The sequence below is a fragment of the Odontesthes bonariensis genome, chromosome 2, assembly GCF_027942865.1.
Source record: "Odontesthes bonariensis isolate fOdoBon6 chromosome 2, fOdoBon6.hap1, whole genome shotgun sequence".
Taxonomy (NCBI): Eukaryota; Metazoa; Chordata; class Actinopteri; order Atheriniformes; family Atherinopsidae; genus Odontesthes; species Odontesthes bonariensis.
Window position 1 is genome coordinate 32,227,017 of NC_134507.1, and position 26,146 is coordinate 32,253,162.

The 26,146-nt window shown below is 49.8% G+C and overlaps 36 non-coding genes across 36 annotated transcripts; all 36 read left to right on the forward strand.

Annotated features, from left to right (window-relative positions):
- The first annotated feature begins 510 nt into the window (after positions 1 to 510).
- Positions 511 to 674, forward strand: LOC142366041 (U1 spliceosomal RNA). Its single transcript, XR_012766702.1, has one exon. It is a non-coding gene; the product is annotated as a U1 spliceosomal RNA (small nuclear RNA).
- A 549-nt stretch (positions 675 to 1,223) lies between these two features.
- On the forward strand, positions 1,224 to 1,387 carry LOC142365893 (U1 spliceosomal RNA). Its single transcript, XR_012766674.1, has one exon. It is a non-coding gene; the product is annotated as a U1 spliceosomal RNA (small nuclear RNA).
- Positions 1,388 to 1,935: 548 nt separating this feature from the next.
- On the forward strand, positions 1,936 to 2,100 carry LOC142366331 (U1 spliceosomal RNA). The gene has a single exon (XR_012766792.1). It is a non-coding gene; the product is annotated as a U1 spliceosomal RNA (small nuclear RNA).
- Positions 2,101 to 2,648: 548 nt separating this feature from the next.
- Positions 2,649 to 2,812, forward strand: LOC142402064 (U1 spliceosomal RNA). The gene has a single exon (XR_012773279.1). It is a non-coding gene; the product is annotated as a U1 spliceosomal RNA (small nuclear RNA).
- Positions 2,813 to 3,360: 548 nt separating this feature from the next.
- LOC142366044 (U1 spliceosomal RNA) lies at positions 3,361 to 3,524 on the forward strand. Its single transcript, XR_012766703.1, has one exon. It is a non-coding gene; the product is annotated as a U1 spliceosomal RNA (small nuclear RNA).
- A 549-nt stretch (positions 3,525 to 4,073) lies between these two features.
- Positions 4,074 to 4,237, forward strand: LOC142365899 (U1 spliceosomal RNA). Its single transcript, XR_012766676.1, has one exon. It is a non-coding gene; the product is annotated as a U1 spliceosomal RNA (small nuclear RNA).
- A 548-nt stretch (positions 4,238 to 4,785) lies between these two features.
- LOC142366142 (U1 spliceosomal RNA) lies at positions 4,786 to 4,950 on the forward strand. The gene has a single exon (XR_012766727.1). It is a non-coding gene; the product is annotated as a U1 spliceosomal RNA (small nuclear RNA).
- Positions 4,951 to 5,499: 549 nt separating this feature from the next.
- LOC142402066 (U1 spliceosomal RNA) lies at positions 5,500 to 5,663 on the forward strand. The gene has a single exon (XR_012773280.1). It is a non-coding gene; the product is annotated as a U1 spliceosomal RNA (small nuclear RNA).
- A 548-nt stretch (positions 5,664 to 6,211) lies between these two features.
- On the forward strand, positions 6,212 to 6,375 carry LOC142366045 (U1 spliceosomal RNA). The gene has a single exon (XR_012766704.1). It is a non-coding gene; the product is annotated as a U1 spliceosomal RNA (small nuclear RNA).
- A 548-nt stretch (positions 6,376 to 6,923) lies between these two features.
- On the forward strand, positions 6,924 to 7,087 carry LOC142402068 (U1 spliceosomal RNA). The gene has a single exon (XR_012773281.1). It is a non-coding gene; the product is annotated as a U1 spliceosomal RNA (small nuclear RNA).
- A 549-nt stretch (positions 7,088 to 7,636) lies between these two features.
- On the forward strand, positions 7,637 to 7,800 carry LOC142402072 (U1 spliceosomal RNA). The gene has a single exon (XR_012773282.1). It is a non-coding gene; the product is annotated as a U1 spliceosomal RNA (small nuclear RNA).
- A 549-nt stretch (positions 7,801 to 8,349) lies between these two features.
- LOC142402079 (U1 spliceosomal RNA) lies at positions 8,350 to 8,513 on the forward strand. Its single transcript, XR_012773284.1, has one exon. It is a non-coding gene; the product is annotated as a U1 spliceosomal RNA (small nuclear RNA).
- Positions 8,514 to 9,061: 548 nt separating this feature from the next.
- On the forward strand, positions 9,062 to 9,225 carry LOC142366048 (U1 spliceosomal RNA). The gene has a single exon (XR_012766705.1). It is a non-coding gene; the product is annotated as a U1 spliceosomal RNA (small nuclear RNA).
- Positions 9,226 to 9,773: 548 nt separating this feature from the next.
- Positions 9,774 to 9,937, forward strand: LOC142366420 (U1 spliceosomal RNA). Its single transcript, XR_012766812.1, has one exon. It is a non-coding gene; the product is annotated as a U1 spliceosomal RNA (small nuclear RNA).
- Positions 9,938 to 10,485: 548 nt separating this feature from the next.
- LOC142366169 (U1 spliceosomal RNA) lies at positions 10,486 to 10,649 on the forward strand. Its single transcript, XR_012766732.1, has one exon. It is a non-coding gene; the product is annotated as a U1 spliceosomal RNA (small nuclear RNA).
- Positions 10,650 to 11,197: 548 nt separating this feature from the next.
- Positions 11,198 to 11,362, forward strand: LOC142366149 (U1 spliceosomal RNA). Its single transcript, XR_012766728.1, has one exon. It is a non-coding gene; the product is annotated as a U1 spliceosomal RNA (small nuclear RNA).
- Positions 11,363 to 11,911: 549 nt separating this feature from the next.
- Positions 11,912 to 12,075, forward strand: LOC142402090 (U1 spliceosomal RNA). Its single transcript, XR_012773286.1, has one exon. It is a non-coding gene; the product is annotated as a U1 spliceosomal RNA (small nuclear RNA).
- Positions 12,076 to 12,623: 548 nt separating this feature from the next.
- On the forward strand, positions 12,624 to 12,787 carry LOC142366053 (U1 spliceosomal RNA). Its single transcript, XR_012766706.1, has one exon. It is a non-coding gene; the product is annotated as a U1 spliceosomal RNA (small nuclear RNA).
- A 548-nt stretch (positions 12,788 to 13,335) lies between these two features.
- On the forward strand, positions 13,336 to 13,499 carry LOC142366427 (U1 spliceosomal RNA). The gene has a single exon (XR_012766813.1). It is a non-coding gene; the product is annotated as a U1 spliceosomal RNA (small nuclear RNA).
- A 548-nt stretch (positions 13,500 to 14,047) lies between these two features.
- LOC142366176 (U1 spliceosomal RNA) lies at positions 14,048 to 14,211 on the forward strand. The gene has a single exon (XR_012766735.1). It is a non-coding gene; the product is annotated as a U1 spliceosomal RNA (small nuclear RNA).
- Positions 14,212 to 14,759: 548 nt separating this feature from the next.
- Positions 14,760 to 14,924, forward strand: LOC142366160 (U1 spliceosomal RNA). Its single transcript, XR_012766730.1, has one exon. It is a non-coding gene; the product is annotated as a U1 spliceosomal RNA (small nuclear RNA).
- Positions 14,925 to 15,473: 549 nt separating this feature from the next.
- LOC142402096 (U1 spliceosomal RNA) lies at positions 15,474 to 15,637 on the forward strand. Its single transcript, XR_012773287.1, has one exon. It is a non-coding gene; the product is annotated as a U1 spliceosomal RNA (small nuclear RNA).
- A 548-nt stretch (positions 15,638 to 16,185) lies between these two features.
- LOC142366057 (U1 spliceosomal RNA) lies at positions 16,186 to 16,349 on the forward strand. Its single transcript, XR_012766707.1, has one exon. It is a non-coding gene; the product is annotated as a U1 spliceosomal RNA (small nuclear RNA).
- A 548-nt stretch (positions 16,350 to 16,897) lies between these two features.
- Positions 16,898 to 17,061, forward strand: LOC142366228 (U1 spliceosomal RNA). The gene has a single exon (XR_012766754.1). It is a non-coding gene; the product is annotated as a U1 spliceosomal RNA (small nuclear RNA).
- A 548-nt stretch (positions 17,062 to 17,609) lies between these two features.
- Positions 17,610 to 17,773, forward strand: LOC142366182 (U1 spliceosomal RNA). The gene has a single exon (XR_012766736.1). It is a non-coding gene; the product is annotated as a U1 spliceosomal RNA (small nuclear RNA).
- A 549-nt stretch (positions 17,774 to 18,322) lies between these two features.
- LOC142402103 (U1 spliceosomal RNA) lies at positions 18,323 to 18,486 on the forward strand. The gene has a single exon (XR_012773289.1). It is a non-coding gene; the product is annotated as a U1 spliceosomal RNA (small nuclear RNA).
- Positions 18,487 to 19,034: 548 nt separating this feature from the next.
- On the forward strand, positions 19,035 to 19,198 carry LOC142402109 (U1 spliceosomal RNA). The gene has a single exon (XR_012773290.1). It is a non-coding gene; the product is annotated as a U1 spliceosomal RNA (small nuclear RNA).
- A 548-nt stretch (positions 19,199 to 19,746) lies between these two features.
- Positions 19,747 to 19,910, forward strand: LOC142366064 (U1 spliceosomal RNA). Its single transcript, XR_012766708.1, has one exon. It is a non-coding gene; the product is annotated as a U1 spliceosomal RNA (small nuclear RNA).
- Positions 19,911 to 20,458: 548 nt separating this feature from the next.
- LOC142402558 (U1 spliceosomal RNA) lies at positions 20,459 to 20,622 on the forward strand. The gene has a single exon (XR_012773392.1). It is a non-coding gene; the product is annotated as a U1 spliceosomal RNA (small nuclear RNA).
- Positions 20,623 to 21,170: 548 nt separating this feature from the next.
- LOC142365864 (U1 spliceosomal RNA) lies at positions 21,171 to 21,334 on the forward strand. The gene has a single exon (XR_012766668.1). It is a non-coding gene; the product is annotated as a U1 spliceosomal RNA (small nuclear RNA).
- Positions 21,335 to 21,882: 548 nt separating this feature from the next.
- Positions 21,883 to 22,046, forward strand: LOC142365807 (U1 spliceosomal RNA). The gene has a single exon (XR_012766657.1). It is a non-coding gene; the product is annotated as a U1 spliceosomal RNA (small nuclear RNA).
- A 549-nt stretch (positions 22,047 to 22,595) lies between these two features.
- On the forward strand, positions 22,596 to 22,759 carry LOC142365905 (U1 spliceosomal RNA). The gene has a single exon (XR_012766677.1). It is a non-coding gene; the product is annotated as a U1 spliceosomal RNA (small nuclear RNA).
- A 549-nt stretch (positions 22,760 to 23,308) lies between these two features.
- On the forward strand, positions 23,309 to 23,472 carry LOC142365842 (U1 spliceosomal RNA). Its single transcript, XR_012766664.1, has one exon. It is a non-coding gene; the product is annotated as a U1 spliceosomal RNA (small nuclear RNA).
- Positions 23,473 to 24,020: 548 nt separating this feature from the next.
- On the forward strand, positions 24,021 to 24,184 carry LOC142402114 (U1 spliceosomal RNA). The gene has a single exon (XR_012773291.1). It is a non-coding gene; the product is annotated as a U1 spliceosomal RNA (small nuclear RNA).
- A 548-nt stretch (positions 24,185 to 24,732) lies between these two features.
- LOC142402124 (U1 spliceosomal RNA) lies at positions 24,733 to 24,896 on the forward strand. The gene has a single exon (XR_012773294.1). It is a non-coding gene; the product is annotated as a U1 spliceosomal RNA (small nuclear RNA).
- Positions 24,897 to 25,444: 548 nt separating this feature from the next.
- On the forward strand, positions 25,445 to 25,608 carry LOC142365869 (U1 spliceosomal RNA). Its single transcript, XR_012766669.1, has one exon. It is a non-coding gene; the product is annotated as a U1 spliceosomal RNA (small nuclear RNA).
- The last annotated feature ends 538 nt before the right edge of the window (positions 25,609 to 26,146 follow it).

Below are 26,146 nucleotides of genomic sequence, written 5' to 3' on the forward strand. Positions count from 1 at the left end.
CCTTGGTTTTTGTCCTGGCGTTGCTGCTTTAACGACACCTTTCCATCTTTAAAACCCATGTTTTGCAAGGTTTGTTGAATGCTGCGGCAGGTCTGCACAGCTGATATGCAGCTGCGCAGTTGTCAGGTGAGGTCATACGGTGCAGTCACCCCAGGCAGGTGGGCGTTGCCTTAGTGATGGCAACAACGAGATGAGAATACGGCAGCATTTCTGCACTGGAGATATTAAGCCGCGAGGGTTTGCCTCAACTAAGAATTTTCCCAGTGTGGGTGGGTGTGGCTCTAGAGACGGGGAGAGTGGAAAAACTAAATCAATTTGTGCTCCAAGTTCCTTGGTTGTTGAAACAAGAACTGATCAGAAAGATGAAGAAAAGCCGGACTGTTTTAATCTGCAAGCTTTTCAGATTCAGGTTAGCTGCTGGCAGGGCACTGCAGACAGTTGAATTTGCTGCACCGTCCGGCCGAGTGAGGCACCTGGAAAAGAGGAGTCAGCCTCTGACAGTTCCAACTCATACTTACCTGGCAGGGGAGATACAATGATCAAGAAGGTGGTTCACCCAGGACGAGGCTCAGCCATTGCACACCGGCTGTACTGACCCTTGCGAATTCCCCAAATGTGGGAATCTCGACTGCATAATTTCTGGTAGTGGGGGACTGCGTTCGCGCTCTCCCCTGATTTGACTGTATAACGTAAATATCCCTGGGCAACTCTACCTTGGTCTTTGTCCTGGCGTTGCTGCTTTAACAACACCTTTCCATCTTTAAAACCCATGTTTTGCAAGGGTTGCTGAGTGCTGCGGCAGGTCTGCACAGCTGATATGCAGCTGCGCAGTTGTCAGGTGAGGTCATACGGTGCAGTCACCCCAGGCAGGTGGGCGTTGCCTTAGTGATGGCAACAACGTGATGAGAATACGGCAGCATTTCTGCACTGGAGATATTAAGCCGTGAGGGTTTGCCTCAACTAAGAATTTTCCCAGTGTGGGTTGGGTGTGGCTCTAGAGATGGGGAGAGTGGAAAAACTAAATCAATTTGTGCTCCAAGTTCCTTGGTTGTTGAAACAAGAACTGATCAGAAAGATGAAGAAAAGCCGGACTGTTTTAATCTGCAAGCTTTTCAGATTCAGGTTAGCTGCTGGCATGGCACTGCAGACAGTTGAATTTGCTGCACCGTCCGGCCGAGTGAGGCACCTGGAAAAGAGGTGTCAGCCTCTGACAGTTCCAACTCATACTTACCTGGCAGGGGAGATACCATGATCAAGAAGGTGGTTCACCCAGGACGAGGCTCAGCCATTGCACACCGGCTGTACTGACCCTTGCGAATTCCCCAAATGTGGGAATCTCGACTGCATAATTTCTGGTAGTGGGGTACTGCGTTCGCGCTCTCCCCTGATTTGACTGTATAACGTAAATATCCCTGGGCAACTCTACCTTGGTTTTTGTCCTGGCGTTGCTGCTTTAACGACACCTTTCCATCTTTAAAACCCATGTTTTGCAAGGTTTGCTGAATGCTGCGGCAGGTCTGCACAGCTGATATGCAGCTGCGCAGTTGTCAGTTGAGGTCATACGGTGCAGTCACCCCAGGCAGGTGGCCGTTGCCTTAGTGATGGCAACAACGAGATGAGAATACGGCAGCATTTCTGCACTGGAGATATTAAGCCGTGAGGGTTTGCATCAACTAAGAATTTTCCCAGTGTGGGTGGGTGTGGCTCTAGAGACGGGGAGAGTGGAAAAACTAAATCAATTTGTGCTCCAAATTCCTTGGTTGTTGAAACAAGAACTGATCAGAAAGATGAAGAAAAGCCGGACTGTTTTAATCTGCAAGCTTTTCAGATTCAGGTTAGCTGCTGGCATGGCACTGCAGACAGTTGAATTTGCTGCACCGTCCGGCCGAGTGAGGCACCTGGAAAAGAGGTGTCAGCCTCTGACAGTTCCAACTCATACTTATCTGGCAGGGGGAGATACCATGATCAAGAAGGTGGTTCACCCAGGACGAGGCTCAGCCATTGCACACCGGCTGTACTGACCCTTGCGAATTCCCCAAATGTGGGAATCTCGACTGCATAATTTCTGGTAGTGGGGGACTGCGTTCGCGCTCTCCCCTGATTGACTGTATAACGTAAATATCCCTGGGCAACTCTACCTTGGTTTTTGTCCTGGCGTTGCTGCTTTAACGACACCTTTCCATCTTTAAAACCCATGTTTTGCAAGGGTTGCTGAATGCTGCGGCAGGTCTGCACAGCTGATATGCAGCTGCGCAGTTGTCAGGTGAGGTCATACGGTGCAGTCACCCCAGGCAGGTGGGCGTTGCCTTAGTGATGGCAACAACGAGATGAGAATACGGCAGCATTTCTGCACTGGAGATATTAAGCCGTGAGGGTTTGCCTCAACTAAGAATTTTCCCAGTGTGGGTTGGGTGTGGCTCTAGAGATGGGGAGAGTGGAAAAACTAAATCAATTTGTGCTCCAAGTTCCTTGGTTGTTGAAACAAGAACTGATCAGAAAGATGAAGAAAAGCCAGACTGTTTTAATCTGCAAGCTTTTCAGATTCAGGTTAGCTGCTGGCATGGCACTGCAGACAGTTGAATTTGCTGCACCGTCTGGCCGAGTGAGGCACCTGGAAAAGAGGTGTCAGCCTCTGACAGTTCCAACTCATACTTACCTGGCAGGGGAGATACCATGATCAAGAAGGTGGTTCACCCAGGACGAGGCTCAGCCATTGCACACCGGCTGTACTGACCCTTGCGAATTCCCCAAATGTGGGAATCTCGACTGCATAATTTCTGGTAGTGGGGGACTGCGTTCGCGCTCTCCCCTGATTTGACTGTATAACGTAAATATCCCTGGGCAACTCTACCTTGGTTTTTGTCCTGGCGTTGCTGCTTTAACGACACTTTTCCATCTTTAAAACCCATGTTTTGCAAGGTTTGTTGAATGCTGCGGCAGGTCTGCACAGCTGATATGCAGCTGCGCAGTTGTCAGGTGAGGTCATACGGTGCAGTCACCCCAGGCAGGTGGGCGTTGCCTTAGTGATGGCAACAACGAGATGAGAATACGGCAGCATTTCTGCACTGGAGATATTAAGCCGCGAGGGTTTGCCTCAACTAAGAATTTTCCCAGTGTGGGTGGGTGTGGCTCTAGAGACGGGGAGAGTGGAAAAACTAAATCAATTTGTGCTCCAAGTTCCTTGGTTGTTGAAACAAGAACTGATCAGAAAGATGAAGAAAAGCCGGACTGTTTTAATCTGCAAGCTTTTCAGATTCAGGTTAGCTGCTGGCAGGGCACTGCAGACAGTTGAATTTGCTGCACCGTCCGGCCGAGTGAGGCACCTGGAAAAGAGGAGTCAGCCTCTGACAGTTCCAACTCATACTTACCTGGCAGGGGAGATACAATGATCAAGAAGGTGGTTCACCCAGGACGAGGCTCAGCCATTGCACACCGGCTGTACTGACCCTTGCGAATTCCCCAAATGTGGGAATCTCGACTGCATAATTTCTGGTAGTGGGGGACTGCGTTCGCGCTCTCCCCTGATTTGACTGTATAACGTAAATATCCCTGGGCAACTCTACCTTGGTCTTTGTCCTGGCGTTGCTGCTTTAACAACACCTTTCCATCTTTAAAACCCATGTTTTGCAAGGGTTGCTGAGTGCTGCGGCAGGTCTGCACAGCTGATATGCAGCTGCGCAGTTGTCAGGTGAGGTCATACGGTGCAGTCACCCCAGGCAGGTGGGCGTTGCCTTAGTGATGGCAACAACGTGATGAGAATACGGCAGCATTTCTGCACTGGAGATATTAAGCCGTGAGGGTTTGCCTCAACTAAGAATTTTCCCAGTGTGGGTTGGGTGTGGCTCTAGAGATGGGGAGAGTGGAAAAACTAAATCAATTTGTGCTCCAAGTTCCTTGGTTGTTGAAACAAGAACTGATCAGAAAGATGAAGAAAAGCCGGACTGTTTTAATCTGCAAGCTTTTCAGATTCAGGTTAGCTGCTGGCATGGCACTGCAGACAGTTGAATTTGCTGCACCGTCCGGCCGAGTGAGGCACCTGGAAAAGAGGTGTCAGCCTCTGACAGTTCCAACTCATACTTACCTGGCAGGGGAGATACCATGATCAAGAAGGTGGTTCACCCAGGACGAGGCTCAGCCATTGCACACCGGCTGTACTGACCCTTGCGAATTCCCCAAATGTGGGAATCTCGACTGCATAATTTCTGGTAGTGGGGTACTGCGTTCGCGCTCTCCCCTGATTTGACTGTATAACGTAAATATCCCTGGGCAACTCTACCTTGGTTTTTGTCCTGGCGTTGCTGCTTTAACGACACCTTTCCATCTTTAAAACCCATGTTTTGCAAGGTTTGCTGAATGCTGCGGCAGGTCTGCACAGCTGATATGCAGCTGCGCAGTTGTCAGTTGAGGTCATACGGTGCAGTCACCCCAGGCAGGTGGCCGTTGCCTTAGTGATGGCAACAACGAGATGAGAATACGGCAGCATTTCTGCACTGGAGATATTAAGCCGTGAGGGTTTGCATCAACTAAGAATTTTCCCAGTGTGGGTGGGTGTGGCTCTAGAGACGGGGAGAGTGGAAAAACTAAATCAATTTGTGCTCCAAATTCCTTGGTTGTTGAAACAAGAACTGATCAGAAAGATGAAGAAAAGCCGGACTGTTTTAATCTGCAAGCTTTTCAGATTCAGGTTAGCTGCTGGCATGGCACTGCAGACAGTTGAATTTGCTGCACCGTCCGGCCGAGTGAGGCACCTGGAAAAGAGGTGTCAGCCTCTGACAGTTCCAACTCATACTTACCTGGCAGGGGGAGATACCATGATCAAGAAGGTGGTTCACCCAGGACGAGGCTCAGCCATTGCACACCGGCTGTACTGACCCTTGCGAATTCCCCAAATGTGGGAATCTCGACTGCATAATTTCTGGTAGTGGGGGACTGCGTTCGCGCTCTCCCCTGATTTGACTGTATAACGTAAATATCCCTGGGCAACTCTACCTTGGTTTTTGTCCTGGCGTTGCTGCTTTAACGACACCTTTCCATCTTTAAAACCCATGTTTTGCAAGGGTTGCTGAATGCTGCGGCAGGTCTGCACAGCTGATATGCAGCTGCGCAGTTGTCAGGTGAGGTCATACGGTGCAGTCACCCCAGGCAGGTGGGCGTTGCCTTAGTGATGGCAACAACGAGATGAGAATACGGCAGCATTTCTGCACTGGAGATATTAAGCCGTGAGGGTTTGCCTCAACTAAGAATTTTCCCAGTGTGGGTTGGGTGTGGCTCTAGAGATGGGGAGAGTGGAAAAACTAAATCAATTTGTGCTCCAAGTTCCTTGGTTGTTGAAACAAGAACTGATCAGAAAGATGAAGAAAAGCCAGACTGTTTTAATCTGCAAGCTTTTCAGATTCAGGTTAGCTGCTGGCATGGCACTGCAGACAGTTGAATTTGCTGCACCGTCTGGCCGAGTGAGGCACCTGGAAAAGAGGTGTCAGCCTCTGACAGTTCCAACTCATACTTACCTGGCAGGGGAGATACCATGATCAAGAAGGTGGTTCACCCAGGACGAGGCTCAGCCATTGCACACCGGCTGTACTGACCCTTGCGAATTCCCCAAATGTGGGAATCTCGACTGCATAATTTCTGGTAGTGGGGGACTGCGTTCGCGCTCTCCCCTGATTTGACTGTATAACGTAAATATCCCTGGGCAACTCTACCTTGGTTTTTGTCCTGGCGTTGCTGCTTTAACGACACCTTTCCATCTTTAAAACCCATGTTTTGCAAGGTTTGTTGAATGCTGCGGCAGGTCTGCACAGCTGATATGCAGCTGCGCAGTTGTCAGGTGAGGTCATACGGTGCAGTCACCCCAGGCAGGTGGGCGTTGCCTTAGTGATGGCAACAACGAGATGAGAATACGGCAGCATTTCTGCACTGGAGATATTAAGCCGCGAGGGTTTGCCTCAACTAAGAATTTTCCCAGTGTGGGTGGGTGTGGCTCTAGAGACGGGGAGAGTGGAAAAACTAAATCAATTTGTGCTCCAAGTTCCTTGGTTGTTGAAACAAGAACTGATCAGAAAGATGAAGAAAAGCCGGACTGTTTTAATCTGCAAGCTTTTCAGATTCAGGTTAGCTGCTGGCAGGGCACTGCAGACAGTTGAATTTGCTGCACCGTCCGGCCGAGTGAGGCACCTGGAAAAGAGGAGTCAGCCTCTGACAGTTCCAACTCATACTTACCTGGCAGGGGAGATACAATGATCAAGAAGGTGGTTCACCCAGGACGAGGCTCAGCCATTGCACACCGGCTGTACTGACCCTTGCGAATTCCCCAAATGTGGGAATCTCGACTGCATAATTTCTGGTAGTGGGGGACTGCGTTCGCGCTCTCCCCTGATTTGACTGTATAACGTAAATATCCCTGGGCAACTCTACCTTGGTCTTTGTCCTGGCGTTGCTGCTTTAACAACACCTTTCCATCTTTAAAACCCATGTTTTGCAAGGGTTGCTGAATGCTGCGGCAGGTCTGCACAGCTGATATGCAGCTGCGCAGTTGTCAGGTGAGGTCATACGGTGCAGTCACCCCAGGCAGGTGGGCGTTGCCTTAGTGATGGCAACAACGAGATGAGAATACGGCAGCATTTCTGCACTGGAGATATTAAGCCGTGAGGGTTTGCCTCAACTAAGAATTTTCCCAGTGTGGGTGGGTGTGGCTCTAGAGATGGGGAGAGTGGAAAAACTAAATCAATTTGTGCTCCAAGTTCCTTGGTTGTTGAAACAAGAACTGATCAGAAAGATGAAGAAAAGCCGGACTGTTTTAATCTGCAAGCTTTTCAGATTCAGGTTAGCTGCTGGCATGGCACTGCAGACAGTTGAATTTGCTGCACCGTCCGGCCGAGTGAGGCACCTGGAAAAGAGGTGTCAGCCTCTGACAGTTCCAACTCATACTTACCTGGCAGGGGAGATACCATGATCAAGAAGGTGGTTCACCCAGGACGAGGCTCAGCCATTGCACACCGGCTGTACTGACCCTTGCGAATTCCCCAAATGTGGGAATCTCGACTGCATAATTTCTGGTAGTGGGGGACTGCGTTCGCGCTCTCCCCTGATTTGACTGTATAACGTAAATATCCCTGGGCAACTCTACCTTGGTTTTTGTCCTGGCGTTGCTGCTTTAACGACACCTTTCCATCTTTAAAACCCATGTTTTGCAAGGGTTGCTGAATGCTGCGGCAGGTCTGCACAGCTGATATGCAGCTGCGCAGTTGTCAGGTGAGGTCATACGGTGCAGTCACCCCAGGCAGGTGGGCGTTGCCTTAGTGATGGCAACAACGAGATGAGAATACGGCAGCATTTCTGCACTGGAGATATTAAGCCGTGAGGGTTTGCCTCAACTAAGAATTTTCCCAGTGTGGGTTGGGTGTGGCTCTAGAGATGGGGAGAGTGGAAAAACTAAATCAATTTGTGCTCCAAGTTCCTTGGTTGTTGAAACAAGAACTGATCAGAAAGATGAAGAAAAGCCAGACTGTTTTAATCTGCAAGCTTTTCAGATTCAGGTTAGCTGCTGGCATGGCACTGCAGACAGTTGAATTTGCTGCACCGTCTGGCCGAGTGAGGCACCTGGAAAAGAGGTGTCAGCCTCTGACAGTTCCAACTCATACTTACCTGGCAGGGGAGATACCATGATCAAGAAGGTGGTTCACCCAGGACGAGGCTCAGCCATTGCACACCGGCTGTACTGACCCTTGCGAATTCCCCAAATGTGGGAATCTCGACTGCATAATTTCTGGTAGTGGGGGACTGCGTTCGCGCTCTCCCCTGATTTGACTGTATAACGTAAATATCCCTGGGCAACTCTACCTTGGTTTTTGTCCTGGCGTTGCTGCTTTAACGACACCTTTCCATCTTTAAAACCCATGTTTTGCAAGGTTTGTTGAATGCTGCGGCAGGTCTGCACAGCTGATATGCAGCTGCGCAGTTGTCAGGTGAGGTCATACGGTGCAGTCACCCCAGGCAGGTGGGCGTTGCCTTAGTGATGGCAACAACGAGATGAGAATACGGCAGCATTTCTGCACTGGAGATATTAAGCCGTGAGGGTTTGCCTCAACTAAGAATTTTCCCAGTGTGGGTTGGGTGTGGCTCTAGAGATGGGGAGAGTGGAAAAACTAAATCAATTTGTGCTCCAAGTTCCTTGGTTGTTGAAACAAGAACTGATCAGAAAGATGAAGAAAAGCCAGACTGTTTTAATCTGCAAGCTTTTCAGATTCAGGTTAGCTGCTGGCATGGCACTGCAGACAGTTGAATTTGCTGCACCGTCTGGCCGAGTGAGGCACCTGGAAAAGAGGTGTCAGCCTCTGACAGTTCCAACTCATACTTACCTGGCAGGGGAGATACCATGATCAAGAAGGTGGTTCACCCAGGACGAGGCTCAGCCATTGCACACCGGCTGTACTGACCCTTGCGAATTCCCCAAATGTGGGAATCTCGACTGCATAATTTCTGGTAGTGGGGGACTGCGTTCGCGCTCTCCCCTGATTTGACTGTATAACGTAAATATCCCTGGGCAACTCTACCTTGGTTTTTGTCCTGGCGTTGCTGCTTTAACGACACCTTTCCATCTTTAAAACCCATGTTTTGCAAGGTTTGTTGAATGCTGCGGCAGGTCTGCACAGCTGATATGCAGCTGCGCAGTTGTCAGGTGAGGTCATACGGTGCAGTCACCCCAGGCAGGTGGGCGTTGCCTTAGTGATGGCAACAACGAGATGAGAATACGGCAGCATTTCTGCACTGGAGATATTAAGCCGCGAGGGTTTGCCTCAACTAAGAATTTTCCCAGTGTGGGTGGGTGTGGCTCTAGAGACGGGGAGAGTGGAAAAACTAAATCAATTTGTGCTCCAAGTTCCTTGGTTGTTGAAACAAGAACTGATCAGAAAGATGAAGAAAAGCCGGACTGTTTTAATCTGCAAGCTTTTCAGATTCAGGTTAGCTGCTGGCAGGGCACTGCAGACAGTTGAATTTGCTGCACCGTCCGGCCGAGTGAGGCACCTGGAAAAGAGGAGTCAGCCTCTGACAGTTCCAACTCATACTTACCTGGCAGGGGAGATACAATGATCAAGAAGGTGGTTCACCCAGGACGAGGCTCAGCCATTGCACACCGGCTGTACTGACCCTTGCGAATTCCCCAAATGTGGGAATCTCGACTGCATAATTTCTGGTAGTGGGGGACTGCGTTCGCGCTCTCCCCTGATTTGACTGTATAACGTAAATATCCCTGGGCAACTCTACCTTGGTCTTTGTCCTGGCGTTGCTGCTTTAACAACACCTTTCCATCTTTAAAACCCATGTTTTGCAAGGGTTGCTGAATGCTGCGGCAGGTCTGCACAGCTGATATGCAGCTGCGCAGTTGTCAGGTGAGGTCATACGGTGCAGTCACCCCAGGCAGGTGGGCGTTGCCTTAGTGATGGCAACAACGAGATGAGAATACGGCAGCATTTCTGCACTGGAGATATTAAGCCGTGAGGGTTTGCCTCAACTAAGAATTTTCCCAGTGTGGGTGGGTGTGGCTCTAGAGATGGGGAGAGTGGAAAAACTAAATCAATTTGTGCTCCAAGTTCCTTGGTTGTTGAAACAAGAACTGATCAGAAAGATGAAGAAAAGCCGGACTGTTTTAATCTGCAAGCTTTTCAGATTCAGGTTAGCTGCTGGCATGGCACTGCAGACAGTTGAATTTGCTGCACCGTCCGGCCGAGTGAGGCACCTGGAAAAGAGGTGTCAGCCTCTGACAGTTCCAACTCATACTTACCTGGCAGGGGAGATACCATGATCAAGAAGGTGGTTCACCCAGTACGAGGCTCAGCCATTGCACACCGGCTGTACTGACCCTTGCGAATTCCCCAAATGTGGGAATCTTGACTGCATAATTTCTGGTAGTGGGGTACTGCGTTCGCGCTCTCCCCTGATTTGACTGTATAACGTAAATATCCCTGGGCAACTCTACCTTGGTTTTTGTCCTGGCGTTGCTGCTTTAACGACACCTTTCCATCTTTAAAACCCATGTTTTGCAAGGTTTGCTGAATGCTGCGGCAGGTCTGCACAGCTGATATGCAGCTGCGCAGTTGTCAGGTGAGGTCATACGGTGCAGTCACCCCAGGCAGGTGGGCGTTGCCTTAGTGATGGCAACAACGAGATGAGAATACGGCAGCATTTCTGCACTGGAGATATTAAGCCGCGAGGGTTTGCCTCAACTAAGAATTTTCCCAGTGTGGGTGGGTGTGGCTCTAGAGATGGGGAGAGTGGAAAAACGAAATCAATTTGTGCTCCAAGTCCCTTGGTTATTGAAACAAGAACTGATCAGAAAGATGAAGAAAAGCCGGACTGTTTTAATCTGCAAGCTTTTCAGATTCAGGTTAGCTGCTGGCATGGCACTGCAGACAGTTGAATTTGCTGCACCGTCCGGCCGAGTGAGGCACCTGGAAAAGAGGTGTCAGCCTCTGACAGTTCCAACTCATACTTACCTGGCAGGGGAGATACCATGATCGAGAAGGTGGTTCACCCAGGACGAGGCTCAGCCATTGTACACCGGCTGTACTGACCCTTGCGAATTCCCCAAATGTGGGAATCTCGACTGCATAATTTCTGGTAGTGGGGGACTGCGTTCGCGCTCTCCCCTGATTTGACTGTATAACGTAAATATCCCTGGGCAACTCTACCTTGGTTTTTGTCCTGGCGTTGCTGCTTTAACGACACCTTTCCATCTTTAAAACCCATGTTTTGCAAGGTTTGCTGAATGCTGCGGCAGGTCTGCACAGCTGATATGCAGCTGCGCAGTTGTCAGTTGAGGTCATACGGTGCAGTCACCCCAGGCAGGTGGCCGTTGCCTTAGTGATGGCAACAACGAGATGAGAATACGGCAGCATTTCTGCACTGGAGATATTAAGCCGTGAGGGTTTGCATCAACTAAGAATTTTCCCAGTGTGGGTGGGTGTGGCTCTAGAGACGGGGAGAGTGGAAAAACTAAATCAATTTGTGCTCCAAATTCCTTGGTTGTTGAAACAAGAACTGATCAGAAAGATGAAGAAAAGCCGGACTGTTTTAATCTGCAAGCTTTTCAGATTCAGGTTAGCTGCTGGCATGGCACTGCAGACAGTTGAATTTGCTGCACCGTCCGGCCGAGTGAGGCACCTGGAAAAGAGGTGTCAGCCTCTGACAGTTCCAACTCATACTTACCTGGCAGGGGGAGATACCATGATCAAGAAGGTGGTTCACCCAGGACGAGGCTCAGCCATTGCACACCGGCTGTACTGACCCTTGCGAATTCCCCAAATGTGGGAATCTCGACTGCATAATTTCTGGTAGTGGGGGACTGCGTTCGCGCTCTCCCCTGATTTGACTGTATAACGTAAATATCCCTGGGCAACTCTACCTTGGTTTTTGTCCTGGCGTTGCTGCTTTAACGACACCTTTCCATCTTTAAAACCCATGTTTTGCAAGGTTTGTTGAATGCTGCGGCAGGTCTGCACAGCTGATATGCAGCTGCGCAGTTGTCAGGTGAGGTCATACGGTGCAGTCACCCCAGGCAGGTGGGCGTTGCCTTAGTGATGGCAACAACGAGATGAGAATACGGCAGCATTTCTGCACTGGAGATATTAAGCCGTGAGGGTTTGCCTCAACTAAGAATTTTCCCAGTGTGGGTTGGGTGTGGCTCTAGAGATGGGGAGAGTGGAAAAACTAAATCAATTTGTGCTCCAAGTTCCTTGGTTGTTGAAACAAGAACTGATCAGAAAGATGAAGAAAAGCCAGACTGTTTTAATCTGCAAGCTTTTCAGATTCAGGTTAGCTGCTGGCATGGCACTGCAGACAGTTGAATTTGCTGCACCGTCTGGCCGAGTGAGGCACCTGGAAAAGAGGTGTCAGCCTCTGACAGTTCCAACTCATACTTACCTGGCAGGGGAGATACCATGATCAAGAAGGTGGTTCACCCAGGACGAGGCTCAGCCATTGCACACCGGCTGTACTGACCCTTGCGAATTCCCCAAATGTGGGAATCTCGACTGCATAATTTCTGGTAGTGGGGGACTGCGTTCGCGCTCTCCCCTGATTTGACTGTATAACGTAAATATCCCTGGGCAACTCTACCTTGGTTTTTGTCCTGGCGTTGCTGCTTTAACGACACCTTTCCATCTTTAAAACCCATGTTTTGCAAGGTTTGTTGAATGCTGCGGCAGGTCTGCACAGCTGATATGCAGCTGCGCAGTTGTCAGGTGAGGTCATACGGTGCAGTCACCCCAGGCAGGTGGGCGTTGCCTTAGTGATGGCAACAACGAGATGAGAATACGGCAGCATTTCTGCACTGGAGATATTAAGCCGCGAGGGTTTGCCTCAACTAAGAATTTTCCCAGTGTGGGTGGGTGTGGCTCTAGAGACGGGGAGAGTGGAAAAACTAAATCAATTTGTGCTCCAAGTTCCTTGGTTGTTGAAACAAGAACTGATCAGAAAGATGAAGAAAAGCCGGACTGTTTTAATCTGCAAGCTTTTCAGATTCAGGTTAGCTGCTGGCAGGGCACTGCAGACAGTTGAATTTGCTGCACCGTCCGGCCGAGTGAGGCACCTGGAAAAGAGGAGTCAGCCTCTGACAGTTCCAACTCATACTTACCTGGCAGGGGAGATACAATGATCAAGAAGGTGGTTCACCCAGGACGAGGCTCAGCCATTGCACACCGGCTGTACTGACCCTTGCGAATTCCCCAAATGTGGGAATCTCGACTGCATAATTTCTGGTAGTGGGGGACTGCGTTCGCGCTCTCCCCTGATTTGACTGTATAACGTAAATATCCCTGGGCAACTCTACCTTGGTCTTTGTCCTGGCGTTGCTGCTTTAACAACACCTTTCCATCTTTAAAACCCATGTTTTGCAAGGGTTGCTGAATGCTGCGGCAGGTCTGCACAGCTGATATGCAGCTGCGCAGTTGTCAGGTGAGGTCATACGGTGCAGTCACCCCAGGCAGGTGGGCGTTGCCTTAGTGATGGCAACAACGAGATGAGAATACGGCAGCATTTCTGCACTGGAGATATTAAGCCGTGAGGGTTTGCCTCAACTAAGAATTTTCCCAGTGTGGGTGGGTGTGGCTCTAGAGATGGGGAGAGTGGAAAAACTAAATCAATTTGTGCTCCAAGTTCCTTGGTTGTTGAAACAAGAACTGATCAGAAAGATGAAGAAAAGCCGGACTGTTTTAATCTGCAAGCTTTTCAGATTCAGGTTAGCTGCTGGCATGGCACTGCAGACAGTTGAATTTGCTGCACCGTCCGGCCGAGTGAGGCACCTGGAAAAGAGGTGTCAGCCTCTGACAGTTCCAACTCATACTTACCTGGCAGGGGAGATACCATGATCAAGAAGGTGGTTCACCCAGTACGAGGCTCAGCCATTGCACACCGGCTGTACTGACCCTTGCGAATTCCCCAAATGTGGGAATCTTGACTGCATAATTTCTGGTAGTGGGGTACTGCGTTCGCGCTCTCCCCTGATTTGACTGTATAACGTAAATATCCCTGGGCAACTCTACCTTGGTTTTTGTCCTGGCGTTGCTGCTTTAACGACACCTTTCCATCTTTAAAACCCATGTTTTGCAAGGTTTGCTGAATGCTGCGGCAGGTCTGCACAGCTGATATGCAGCTGCGCAGTTGTCAGGTGAGGTCATACGGTGCAGTCACCCCAGGCAGGTGGGCGTTGCCTTAGTGATGGCAACAACGAGATGAGAATACGGCAGCATTTCTGCACTGGAGATATTAAGCCGCGAGGGTTTGCCTCAACTAAGAATTTTCCCAGTGTGGGTGGGTGTGGCTCTAGAGATGGGGAGAGTGGAAAAACGAAATCAATTTGTGCTCCAAGTCCCTTGGTTATTGAAACAAGAACTGATCAGAAAGATGAAGAAAAGCCGGACTGTTTTAATCTGCAAGCTTTTCAGATTCAGGTTAGCTGCTGGCATGGCACTGCAGACAGTTGAATTTGCTGCACCGTCCGGCCGAGTGAGGCACCTGGAAAAGAGGTGTCAGCCTCTGACAGTTCCAACTCATACTTACCTGGCAGGGGAGATACCATGATCGAGAAGGTGGTTCACCCAGGACGAGGCTCAGCCATTGTACACCGGCTGTACTGACCCTTGCGAATTCCCCAAATGTGGGAATCTCGACTGCATAATTTCTGGTAGTGGGGGACTGCGTTCGCGCTCTCCCCTGATTTGACTGTATAACGTAAATATCCCTGGGCAACTCTACCTTGGTTTTTGTCCTGGCGTTGCTGCTTTAACGACACCTTTCCATCTTTAAAACCCATGTTTTGCAAGGTTTGCTGAATGCTGCGGCAGGTCTGCACAGCTGATATGCAGCTGCGCAGTTGTCAGTTGAGGTCATACGGTGCAGTCACCCCAGGCAGGTGGCCGTTGCCTTAGTGATGGCAACAACGAGATGAGAATACGGCAGCATTTCTGCACTGGAGATATTAAGCCGTGAGGGTTTGCATCAACTAAGAATTTTCCCAGTGTGGGTGGGTGTGGCTCTAGAGACGGGGAGAGTGGAAAAACTAAATCAATTTGTGCTCCAAATTCCTTGGTTGTTGAAACAAGAACTGATCAGAAAGATGAAGAAAAGCCGGACTGTTTTAATCTGCAAGCTTTTCAGATTCAGGTTAGCTGCTGGCATGGCACTGCAGACAGTTGAATTTGCTGCACCGTCCGGCCGAGTGAGGCACCTGGAAAAGAGGTGTCAGCCTCTGACAGTTCCAACTCATACTTACCTGGCAGGGGGAGATACCATGATCAAGAAGGTGGTTCACCCAGGACGAGGCTCAGCCATTGCACACCGGCTGTACTGACCCTTGCGAATTCCCCAAATGTGGGAATCTCGACTGCATAATTTCTGGTAGTGGGGGACTGCGTTCGCGCTCTCCCCTGATTTGACTGTATAACGTAAATATCCCTGGGCAACTCTACCTTGGTTTTTGTCCTGGCGTTGCTGCTTTAACGACACCTTTCCATCTTTAAAACCCATGTTTTGCAAGGGTTGCTGAATGCTGCGGCAGGTCTGCACAGCTGATATGCAGCTGCGCAGTTGTCAGGTGAGGTCATACGGTGCAGTCACCCCAGGCAGGTGGGCGTTGCCTTAGTGATGGCAACAACGAGATGAGAATACGGCAGCATTTCTGCACTGGAGATATTAAGCCGTGAGGGTTTGCCTCAACTAAGAATTTTCCCAGTGTGGGTTGGGTGTGGCTCTAGAGATGGGGAGAGTGGAAAAACTAAATCAATTTGTGCTCCAAGTTCCTTGGTTGTTGAAACAAGAACTGATCAGAAAGATGAAGAAAAGCCAGACTGTTTTAATCTGCAAGCTTTTCAGATTCAGGTTAGCTGCTGGCATGGCACTGCAGACAGTTGAATTTGCTGCACCGTCTGGCCGAGTGAGGCACCTGGAAAAGAGGTGTCAGCCTCTGACAGTTCCAACTCATACTTACCTGGCAGGGGAGATACCATGATCAAGAAGGTGGTTCACCCAGGACGAGGCTCAGCCATTGCACACCGGCTGTACTGACCCTTGCGAATTCCCCAAATGTGGGAATCTCGACTGCATAATTTCTGGTAGTGGGGGACTGCGTTCGCGCTCTCCCCTGATTTGACTGTATAACGTAAATATCCCTGGGCAACTCTACCTTGGTTTTTGTCCTGGCGTTGCTGCTTTAACGACACCTTTCCATCTTTAAAACCCATGTTTTGCAAGGTTTGTTGAATGCTGCGGCAGGTCTGCACAGCTGATATGCAGCTGCGCAGTTGTCAGGTGAGGTCATACGGTGCAGTCACCCCAGGCAGGTGGGCGTTGCCTTAGTGATGGCAACAACGAGATGAGAATACGGCAGCATTTCTGCACTGGAGATATTAAGCCGCGAGGGTTTGCCTCAACTAAGAATTTTCCCAGTGTGGGTGGGTGTGGCTCTAGAGACGGGGAGAGTGGAAAAACTAAATCAATTTGTGCTCCAAGTTCCTTGGTTGTTGAAACAAGAACTGATCAGAAAGATGAAGAAAAGCCGGACTGTTTTAATCTGCAAGCTTTTCAGATTCAGGTTAGCTGCTGGCAGGGCACTGCAGACAGTTGAATTTGCTGCACCGTCCGGCCGAGTGAGGCACCTGGAAAAGAGGAGTCAGCCTCTGACAGTTCCAACTCATACTTACCTGGCAGGGGAGATACAATGATCAAGAAGGTGGTTCACCCAGGACGAGGCTCAGCCATTGCACACCGGCTGTACTGACCCTTGCGAATTCCCCAAATGTGGGAATCTCGACTGCATAATTTCTGGTAGTGGGGGACTGCGTTCGCGCTCTCCCCTGATTTGACTGTATAACGTAAATATCCCTGGGCAACTCTACCTTGGTCTTTGTCCTGGCGTTGCTGCTTTAACAACACCTTTCCATCTTTAAAACCCATGTTTTGCAAGGGTTGCTGAATGCTGCGGCAGGTCTGCACAGCTGATATGCAGCTGCGCAGTTGTCAGGTGAGGTCATACGGTGCAGTCACCCCAGGCAGGTGGGCGTTGCCTTAGTGATGGCAACAACGAGATGAGAATACGGCAGCATTTCTGCACTGGAGATATTAAGCCGTGAGGGTTTGCCTCAACTAAGAATTTTCCCAGTGTGGGTGGGTGTGGCTCTAGAGATGGGGAGAGTGGAAAAACTAAATCAATTTGTGCTCCAAGTTCCTTGGTTGTTGAAACAAGAACTGATCAGAAAGATGAAGAAAAGCCGGACTGTTTTAATCTGCAAGCTTTTCAGATTCAGGTTAGCTGCTGGCATGGCACTGCAGACAGTTGAATTTGCTGCACCGTCCGGCCGAGTGAGGCACCTGGAAAAGAGGTGTCAGCCTCTGACAGTTCCAACTCATACTTACCTGGCAGGGGAGATACCATGATCAAGAAGGTGGTTCACCCAGGACGAGGCTCAGCCATTGCACACCGGCTGTACTGACCCTTGCGAATTCCCCAAATGTGGGAATCTTGACTGCATAATTTCTGGTAGTGGGGTACTGCGTTCGCGCTCTCCCCTGATTTGACTGTATAACGTAAATATCCCTGGGCAACTCTACCTTGGTTTTTGTCCTGGCGTTGCTGCTTTAACGACACCTTTCCATCTTTAAAACCCATGTTTTGCAAGGTTTGCTGAATGCTGCGGCAGGTCTGCACAGCTGATATGCAGCTGCGCAGTTGTCAGGTGAGGTCATACGGTGCAGTCACCCCAGGCAGGTGGGCGTTGCCTTAGTGATGGCAACAACGAGATGAGAATACGGCAGCATTTCTGCACTGGAGATATTAAGCCGCGAGGGTTTGCCTCAACTAAGAATTTTCCCAGTGTGGGTGGGTGTGGCTCTAGAGATGGGGAGAGTGGAAAAACGAAATCAATTTGTGCTCCAAGTTCCTTGGTTATTGAAACAAGAACTGATCAGAAAGATGAAGAAAAGCCGGACTGTTTTAATCTGCAAGCTTTTCAGATTCAGGTTAGCTGCTGGCATGGCACTGCAGACAGTTGAATTTGCTGCACCGTCCGGCCGAGTGAGGCACCTGGAAAAGAGGTGTCAGCCTCTGACAGTTCCAACTCATACTTACCTGGCAGGGGAGATACCATGATCGAGAAGGTGGTTCACCCAGGACGAGGCTCAGCCATTGTACACCGGCTGTACTGACCCTTGCGAATTCCCCAAATGTGGGAATCTCGACTGCATAATTTCTGGTAGTGGGGGACTGCGTTCGCGCTCTCCCCTGATTTGACTGTATAACGTAAATATCCCTGGGCAACTCTACCTTGGTTTTTGTCCTGGCGTTGCTGCTTTAACGACACCTTTCCATCTTTAAAACCCATGTTTTGCAAGGGTTGCTGAATGCTGCGGCAGGTCTGCACAGCTGATATGCAGCTGCGCAGTTGTCAGGTGAGGTCATACGGTGCAGTCACCCCAGGCAGGTGGGCGTTGCCTTAGTGATGGCAACAACGAGATGAGAATACGGCAGCATTTCTGCACTGGAAAAATTAAGCCGTGAGGGTTTGCCTCAACTAAGAATTTTCCCAGTGTGGGTTGGGTGTGGCTCTAGAGATGGGGAGAGTGGAAAAACTAAATCAATTTGTGCTCCAAGTTCCTTGGTTGTTGAAACAAGAACTGATCAGAAAGATGAAGAAAAGCCGGACTGTTTTAATCTGCAAGCTTTTCAGATTCAGGTTAGCTGCTGGCATGGCACTGCAGACAGTTGAATTTGCTGCACCGTCCGGCCGAGTGAGGCACCTGGAAAAGAGGAGTCAGCCTGTGACAGTTCCAACTCATACTTACCTGGCAGGGGAGATACCATGATCAAGAAGGTGGTTCACCCAGGACGAGGCTCAGCCATTGCACACCGGCTGTACTGACCCTTGCGAATTCCCCAAATGTGGGAATCTCGACTGCATAATTTCTGGTAGTGGGGGACTGCGTTCGCGCTCTCCCCTGATTTGACTGTATAACGTAAATATCCCTGGGCAACTCTACCTTGGTTTTTGTCCTGGCGTTGCTGCTTTAACGACACCTTTCCATCTATAAAACCCATGTTTTGCAAGGTTTGCTGAATGCTGCGGCAGGTCTGCACAGCTGATATGCAGCTGCGCAGTTGTCAGGTGAGGTCATACGGTGCAGTCACCCCAGGCAGGTGGGCGTTGCCTTAGTGATGGCAACAACGAGATGAGAATACGGCAGCATTTCTGCACTGGAGATATTAAGCCGTGAGGGTTTGCCTCAACTAAGAATTTTCCCAGTGTGGGTGGGTGTGGCTCTAGAGATGGGGAGAGTGGAAAAACTAAATCAATTTGTGCTCCAAGTTCCTTGGTTGTTGAAACAAGAACTGATCAGAAAGATGAAGAAAAGCCGGACTGTTTTAATCTGCAAGCTTTTCAGATTCAGGTTAGCTGCTGGCATGGCACTGCAGACAGTTGAATTTGCTGCACCGTCCGGCCGAGTGAGGCACCTGGAAAAGAGGTGTCAGCCTCTGACAGTTCCAACTCATACTTACCTGGCAGGGGAGATACCATGATCAAGAAGGTGGTTCACCCAGGACGAGGCTCAGCCATTGCACACCGGCTGTACTGACCCTTGCGAATTCCCCAAATGTGGGAATCTCGACTGCATAATTTCTGGTAGTGGGGGACTGCGTTCGCGCTCTCCCCTGATTTGACTGTATAACGTAAATATCCCTGGGCAACTCTACCTTGGTTTTTGTCCTGGCGTTGCTGCTTTAACGACACCTTTCCATCTTTAAAACCCATGTTTTGCAAGGTTTGCTGAATGCTGCGGCAGGTCTGCACAGCTGATATGCAGCTGCGCAGTTGTCAGGTGAGGTCATACGGTGCAGTCACCCCAGGCAGGTGGGCGTTGCCTTAGTGATGGCAACAACGAGATGAGAATACGGCAGCATTTCTGCACTGGAGATATTAAGCCGTGAGGGTTTGCCTCAACTAAGAATTTTCCCAGTGTGGGTGGGTGTGGCTCTAGAGATGGGGAGAGTGGAAAAACTAAATCAATTTGTGCTCCAAGTTCCTTGGTTGTTGAAACAAGAACTGATCAGAAAGATGAAGAAAAGCCGGACTGTTTTAATCTGCAAGCTTTTCAGATTCAGGTTAGCTGCTGGCAGGGCACTGCAGACAGTTGAATTTGCTGCACCGTCCGGCCGAGTGAGGCACCTGGAAAAGAGGAGTCAGCCTCTGACAGTTCCAACTCATACTTACCTGGCAGGGGAGATACAATGATCAAGAAGGTGGTTCACCCAGGACGAGGCTCAGCCATTGCACACCGGCTGTACTGACCCTTGCGAATTCCCCAAATGTGGGAATCTCGACTGCATAATTTCTGGTAGTGGGGGACTGCGTTCGCGCTCTCCCCTGATTTGACTGTATAACGTAAATATCCCTGGGCAACTCTACCTTGGTCTTTGTCCTGGCGTTGCTGCTTTAACAACACCTTTCCATCTTTAAAACCCATGTTTTGCAAGGGTTGCTGAATGCTGCGGCAGGTCTGCACAGCTGATATGCAGCTGCGCAGTTGTCAGGTGAGGTCATACGGTGCAGTCACCCCAGGCAGGTGGGCGTTGCCTTAGTGATGGCAACAACGAGATGAGAATACGGCAGCATTTCTGCACTGGAGATATTAAGCCGTGAGGGTTTGCCTCAACTAAGAATTTTCCCAGTGTGGGTGGGTGTGGCTCTAGAGATGGGGAGAGTGGAAAAACTAAATCAATTTGTGCTCCAAGTTCCTTGGTTGTTGAAACAAGAACTGATCAGAAAGATGAAGAAAAGCCGGACTGTTTTAATCTGCAAGCTTTTCAGATTCAGGTTAGCTGCTGGCATGGCACTGCAGACAGTTGAATTTGCTGCACCGTCCGGCCGAGTGAGGCACCTGGAAAAGAGGTGTCAGCCTCTGACAGTTCCAACTCATACTTACCTGGCAGGGGAGATACCATGATCAAGAAGGTGGTTCACCCAGGACGAGGCTCAGCCATTGCACACCGGCTGTACTGACCCTTGCGAGTTCCCCAAATGTGGGAATCTCGACTGCATAATTTCTGGTAGTGGGGGACTGCGTTCGCGCTCTCCCCTGATTTGACTGTATAACGTAAATATCCCTGGGCAACTCTACCTTGGTTTTTGTCCTGGCGTTGCTGCTTTAACGACACCTTTCCATCTTTAAAACCCATGTTTTGCAAGGTTTGCTGAATGCTGCGGCAGGTCTGCACAGCTGATATGCAGCTGCGCAGTTGTCAGGTGAGGTCATACGGTGCAGTCACCCCAGGCAGGTGGGCGTTGCCTTAGTGATGGCAACAACGAGATGAGAATACGGCAGCATTTCTGCACTGGAGATATTAAGCCGTGAGGGTTTGCCTCAACTAAGAATTTTCCCAGTGTGGGTGGGTGTGGCTCTAGAGATGGGGAGAGTGGAAAAACTAAATCAATTTGTGCTCCAAGTTCCTTGGTTGTTGAAACAAGAACTGATCAGAAAGATGAAGAAAAGCCGGACTGTTTTAATCTGCAAGCTTTTCAGATTCAGGTTAGCTGCTGGCATGGCACAGCAGACAGTTGAATTTACTGCACCGTCCGGCCGAGTGAGGCACCTGGAAAAGAGGTGTCAGCCTCTGACAGTTCCAACTCATACTTACCTGGCAGGGGAGATACCATGATCAAGAAGGTGGTTCACCCAGGACGAGGCTCAGCCATTGCACACCGGCTGTACTGACCCTTGCGAATTCCCCAAATGTGGGAATCTTGACTGCATAATTTCTGGTAGTGGGGGACTGCGTTCGCGCTCTCCCCTGATTTGACTGTATAACGTAAATATCCCTGGGCAACTCTACCTTGGTTTTTGTCCTGGCGTTGCTGCTTTAACGACACCTTTCCATCTTTAAAACCCATGTTTTGCAAGGTTTGCTGAATGCTGCGGCAGGTCTGCACAGCTGATATGCAGCTGCGCAGTTGTCAGGTGAGGTCATACGGTGCAGTCACCCCAGGCAGGTGGGCGTTGCCTTAGTGATGGCAACAACGAGATGAGAATACGGCAGCATTTCTGCACTGGAGATATTAAGCCGTGAGGGTTTGCCTCAACTAAGAATTTTCCCAGTGTGGGTGGGTGTGGCTCTAGAGATGGGGAGAGTGGAAAAACTAAATCAATTTGTGCTCCAAGTTCCTTGGTTGTTGAAACAAGAACTGATCAGAAAGATGAAGAAAAGCCGGACTGTTTTAATCTGCAAGCTTTTCAGATTCAGGTTAGCTGCTGGCATGGCACTGCAGACAGTTGAATTTGCTGCACCGTCCGGCCGAGTGAGGCACCTGGAAAAGAGGTGTCAGCCTCTGACAGTTCCAACTCATACTTACCTGGCAGGGGAGATACCATGATCAAGAAGGTGGTTCACCCAGGACGAGGCTCAGCCATTGTACACCGGCTGTACTGACCCTTGCGAATTCCCCAAATGTGGGAATCTCGACTGCATAATTTCTGGTAGTGGGGGACTGCGTTCGCGCTCTCCCCTGATTTGACTGTATAACGTAAATATCCCTGGGCAACTCTACCTTGGTCTTTGTCCTGGCGTTGCTGCTTTAACGACACCTTTCCATCTTTAAAACCCATGTTTTGCAAGGTTTGCTGAATGCTGCGGCAGGTCTGCACAGCTGATATGCAGCTGCGCAGTTGTCAGGTGAGGTCATAAAGTGCAGTCACCCCAGGCAGGTGGGCGTTGCCTTAGTGATGGCAACAACGAGATGAGAATACGGCAGCATTTCTGCACTGGAGAAATTAAGCCGTGAGGGTTTGCCTCAACTAAGAATTTTCCCAGTGTGGGTTGGGTGTGGCTCTAGAGATGGGGAGAGTGGAAAAACTAAATCAATTTGTGCTCCAAGTTCCTTGGTTGTTGAAACAAGAACTGATCAGAAAGATGAAGAAAAGCCGGACTGTTTTAATCTGCAAGCTTTTCAGATTCAGGTTAGCTGCTGGCATGGCACAGCAGACAGTTGAATTTACTGCACCGTCCGGCCGAGTGAGGCACCTGGAAAAGAGGTGTCAGCCTCTGACAGTTCCAACTCATACTTACCTGGCAGGGGAGATACCATGATCAAGAAGGTGGTTCACCCAGGACGAGGCTCAGCCATTGCACACCGGCTGTACTGACCCTTGCGAATTCCCCAAATGTGGGAATCTCGACTGCATAATTTCTGGTAGTGGGGTACTGCGTTCGCGCTCTCCCCTGATTTGACTGTATAACGTAAATATCCCTGGGCAACTCTACCTTGGTTTTTGTCCTGGCGTTGCTGCTTTAACGACACCTTTCCATCTTTAAAACCCATGTTTTGCAAGGGTTGCTGAATGCTGCGGCAGGTCTGCACAGCTGATATGCAGCTGCGCAGTTGTCAGGTGAGGTCATACGGTGCAGTCACCCCAGGCAGGTGGGCGTTGCCTTAGTGATGGCAACAACGAGATGAGAATACGGCAGCATTTCTGCACTGGAGATATTAAGCCGTGAGGGTTTGCCTCAACTAAGAATTTTCCCAGTGTGGGTTGGGTGTGGCTCTAGAGACGGGGAGAGTGGAAAAACTAAATCAATTTGTGCTCCAAGTTCCTTGGTTGTTGAAACAAGAACTGATCAGAAAGATGAAGAAAAGCCAGACTGTTTTAATCTGCAAGCTTTTCAGATTCAGGTTAGCTGCTGGCATGGCACTGCAGACAGTTGAATTTGCTGCACCGTCTGGCCGAGTGAGGCACCTGGAAAAGAGGTGTCAGCCTCTGACAGTTCCAACTCATACTTACCTGGCAGGGGAGATACCATGATCAAGAAGGTGGTTCACCCAGGACGAGGCTCAGCCATTGTACACCGGCTGTACTGACCCTTGCGAATTCCCCAAATGTGGGAGTCTCGACTGCATAATTTTTGGTAGTGGGGGACTGCGTTCGCGCTCTCCCCTGATTTGACTGTATAACGTAAATATCCCTGGGCAACTCTACCTTGGTTTTTGTCCTGGCGTTGCTGCTTTAACGACACCTTTCCATCTTTAAAACCCATGTTTTGCAAGGTTTGCTGAATGCTGCGGCAGGTCTGCACAGCTGATATGCAGCTGCGCAGTTGTCAGGTGAGGTCATACGGTGCAGTCACCCCAGGCAGGTGGGCGTTGCCTTAGTGATGGCAACAACGAGATGAGAATACGGCAGCATTTCTGCACTGGAGATATTAAGCCGTGAGGGTTTGCCTCAACTAAGAATTTTCCCAGTTTGGGTGGGTGTGGCTCTAGAGATGGGGAGAGTGGAAAAACTAAATCAATTTGTGCTCCAAGTTCCTTGGTTGTTGAAACAAGAACTGATCAGAAAGATGAAGAAAAGCCGGACTGTTTTAATCTGCAAGCTTTTCAGATTCAGGTTAGCTGCTGGCATGGCACTGCAGACAGTTGAATTTGCTGCACCGTCCGGCCGAGTGAGGCACCTGGAAAAGAGGTGTCAGCCTCTGACAGTTCCAACTCATACTTACCTGGCAGGGGAGATACCATGATCAAGAAGGTGGTTCACCCAGGACGAGGCTCAGCCATTGCACACCGGCTGTACTGACCCTTGCGAATTCCCCAAATGTGGGAATCTCGACTGCATAATTTCTGGTAGTGGGGGACTGCGTTCGCGCTCTCCCCTGATTTGACTGTATAACGTAAATATCCCTGGGCAACTCTACCTTGGTTTTTGTCCTGGCGTTGCTGCTTTAACGACACCTTTCCATCTTTAAAACCCATGTTTTGCAAGGTTTGCTGAATGCTGCGGCAGGTCTGCACAGCTGATATGCAGCTGCGCAGTTGTCAGGTGAGGTCATACGGTGCAGTCACCCCAGGCAGGTGGGCGTTGCCTTAGTGATGGCAACAACGAGATGAGAATACGGCAGCATTTCTTCACTGGAGATATTAAGCCGTGAGGGTTTGCCTCAACTAAGAATTTTCCCAGTGTGGGTGGGTGTGGCTCTAGAGATGGGGAGAGTGGAAAAACTAAATTAATTTGTGCTCCAAGTTCCTTGGTTGTTGAAACAAGAACTGATCAGAAAGATGAAGAAAAGCCGGACTGTTTTAATCTGCAAGCTTTTCAGATTCAGGTTAGCTGCTGGCAGGGCACTGCAGACAGTTGAATTTGCTGCACCGTCCGGCCGAGTGAGGCACCTGGAAAAGAGGTGTCAGCCTCTGACAGTTCCAACTCATACTTACCTGGCAGGGGAGATACCATGATCAAGAAGGTGGTTCACCCAGGACGAGGCTCAGCCATTGCACACCGGCTGTACTGACCCTTGCGAATTCCCCAAATGTGGGAATCTCGACTGCATAATTTCTGGTAGTGGGGGACTGCGTTCGCGCTCTCCCCTGATTTGACTGTATAACGTAAATATCCCTGGGCAACTCTACCTTGGTTTTTGTCCTGGCGTTGCTGCTTTAACGACACCTTTCCATCTTTAAAACCCATGTTTTGCAAGGTTTGCTGAATGCTGCGGCAGGTCTGCACAGCTGATATGCAGCTGCGCAGTTGTCAGGTGAGGTCATACGGTGCAGTCACCCCAGGCAGGTGGGCGTTGCCTTAGTGATGGCAACAACGAGATGAGAATACGGCAGCATTTCTGCACTGGAGATATTAAGCCGTGAGGGTTTGCCTCAACTAAGAATTTTCCCAGTGTGGGTGGGTGTGGCTCTAGAGATGGGGAGAGTGGAAAAACTAAATCAATTTGTGCTCCAAGTTCCTTGGTTGTTGAAACAAGAACTGATCAGAAAGATGAAGAAAAGCCGGACTGTTTTAATCTGCAAGCTTTTCAGATTCAGGTTAGCTGCTGGCATGGCACAGCAGACAGTTGAATTTACTGCACCGTCCGGCCGAGTGAGGCACCTGGAAAAGAGGTGTCAGCCTCTGACAGTTCCAACTCATACTTACCTGGCAGGGGAGATACCATGATCAAGAAGGTGGTTCACCCAGGACGAGGCTCAGCCATTGCACACCGGCTGTACTGACCCTTGCGAATTCCCCAAATGTGGGAATCTTGACTGCATAATTTCTGGTAGTGGGGGACTGCGTTCGCGCTCTCCCCTGATTTGACTGTATAACGTAAATATCCCTGGGCAACTCTACCTTGGTTTTTGTCCTGGCGTTGCTGCTTTAACGACACCTTTCCATCTTTAAAACCCATGTTTTGCAAGGTTTGCTGAATGCTGCGGCAGGTCTGCACAGCTGATATGCAGCTGCGCAGTTGTCAGGTGAGGTCATACGGTGCAGTCACCCCAGGCAGGTGGGCATTGCCTTAGTGATGGCAACAACGAGATGAGAATACGGCAGCATTTCTGCACTGGAGATATTAAGCCGTGAGGGTTTGCCTCAACTAAGAATTTTCCCAGTGTGGGTGGGTGTGGCTCTAGAGATGGGGAGAGTGGAAAAACTAAATCAATTTGTGCTCCAAGTTCCTTGGTTGTTGAAACAAGAACTGATCAGAAAGATGAAGAAAAGCCGGACTGTTTTAATCTGCAAGCTTTTCAGATTCAGGTTAGCTGCTGGCATGGCACTGCAGACAGTTGAATTTGCTGCACCGTCCGGCCGAGTGAGGCACCTGGAAAAGAGGTGTCAGCCTCTGACA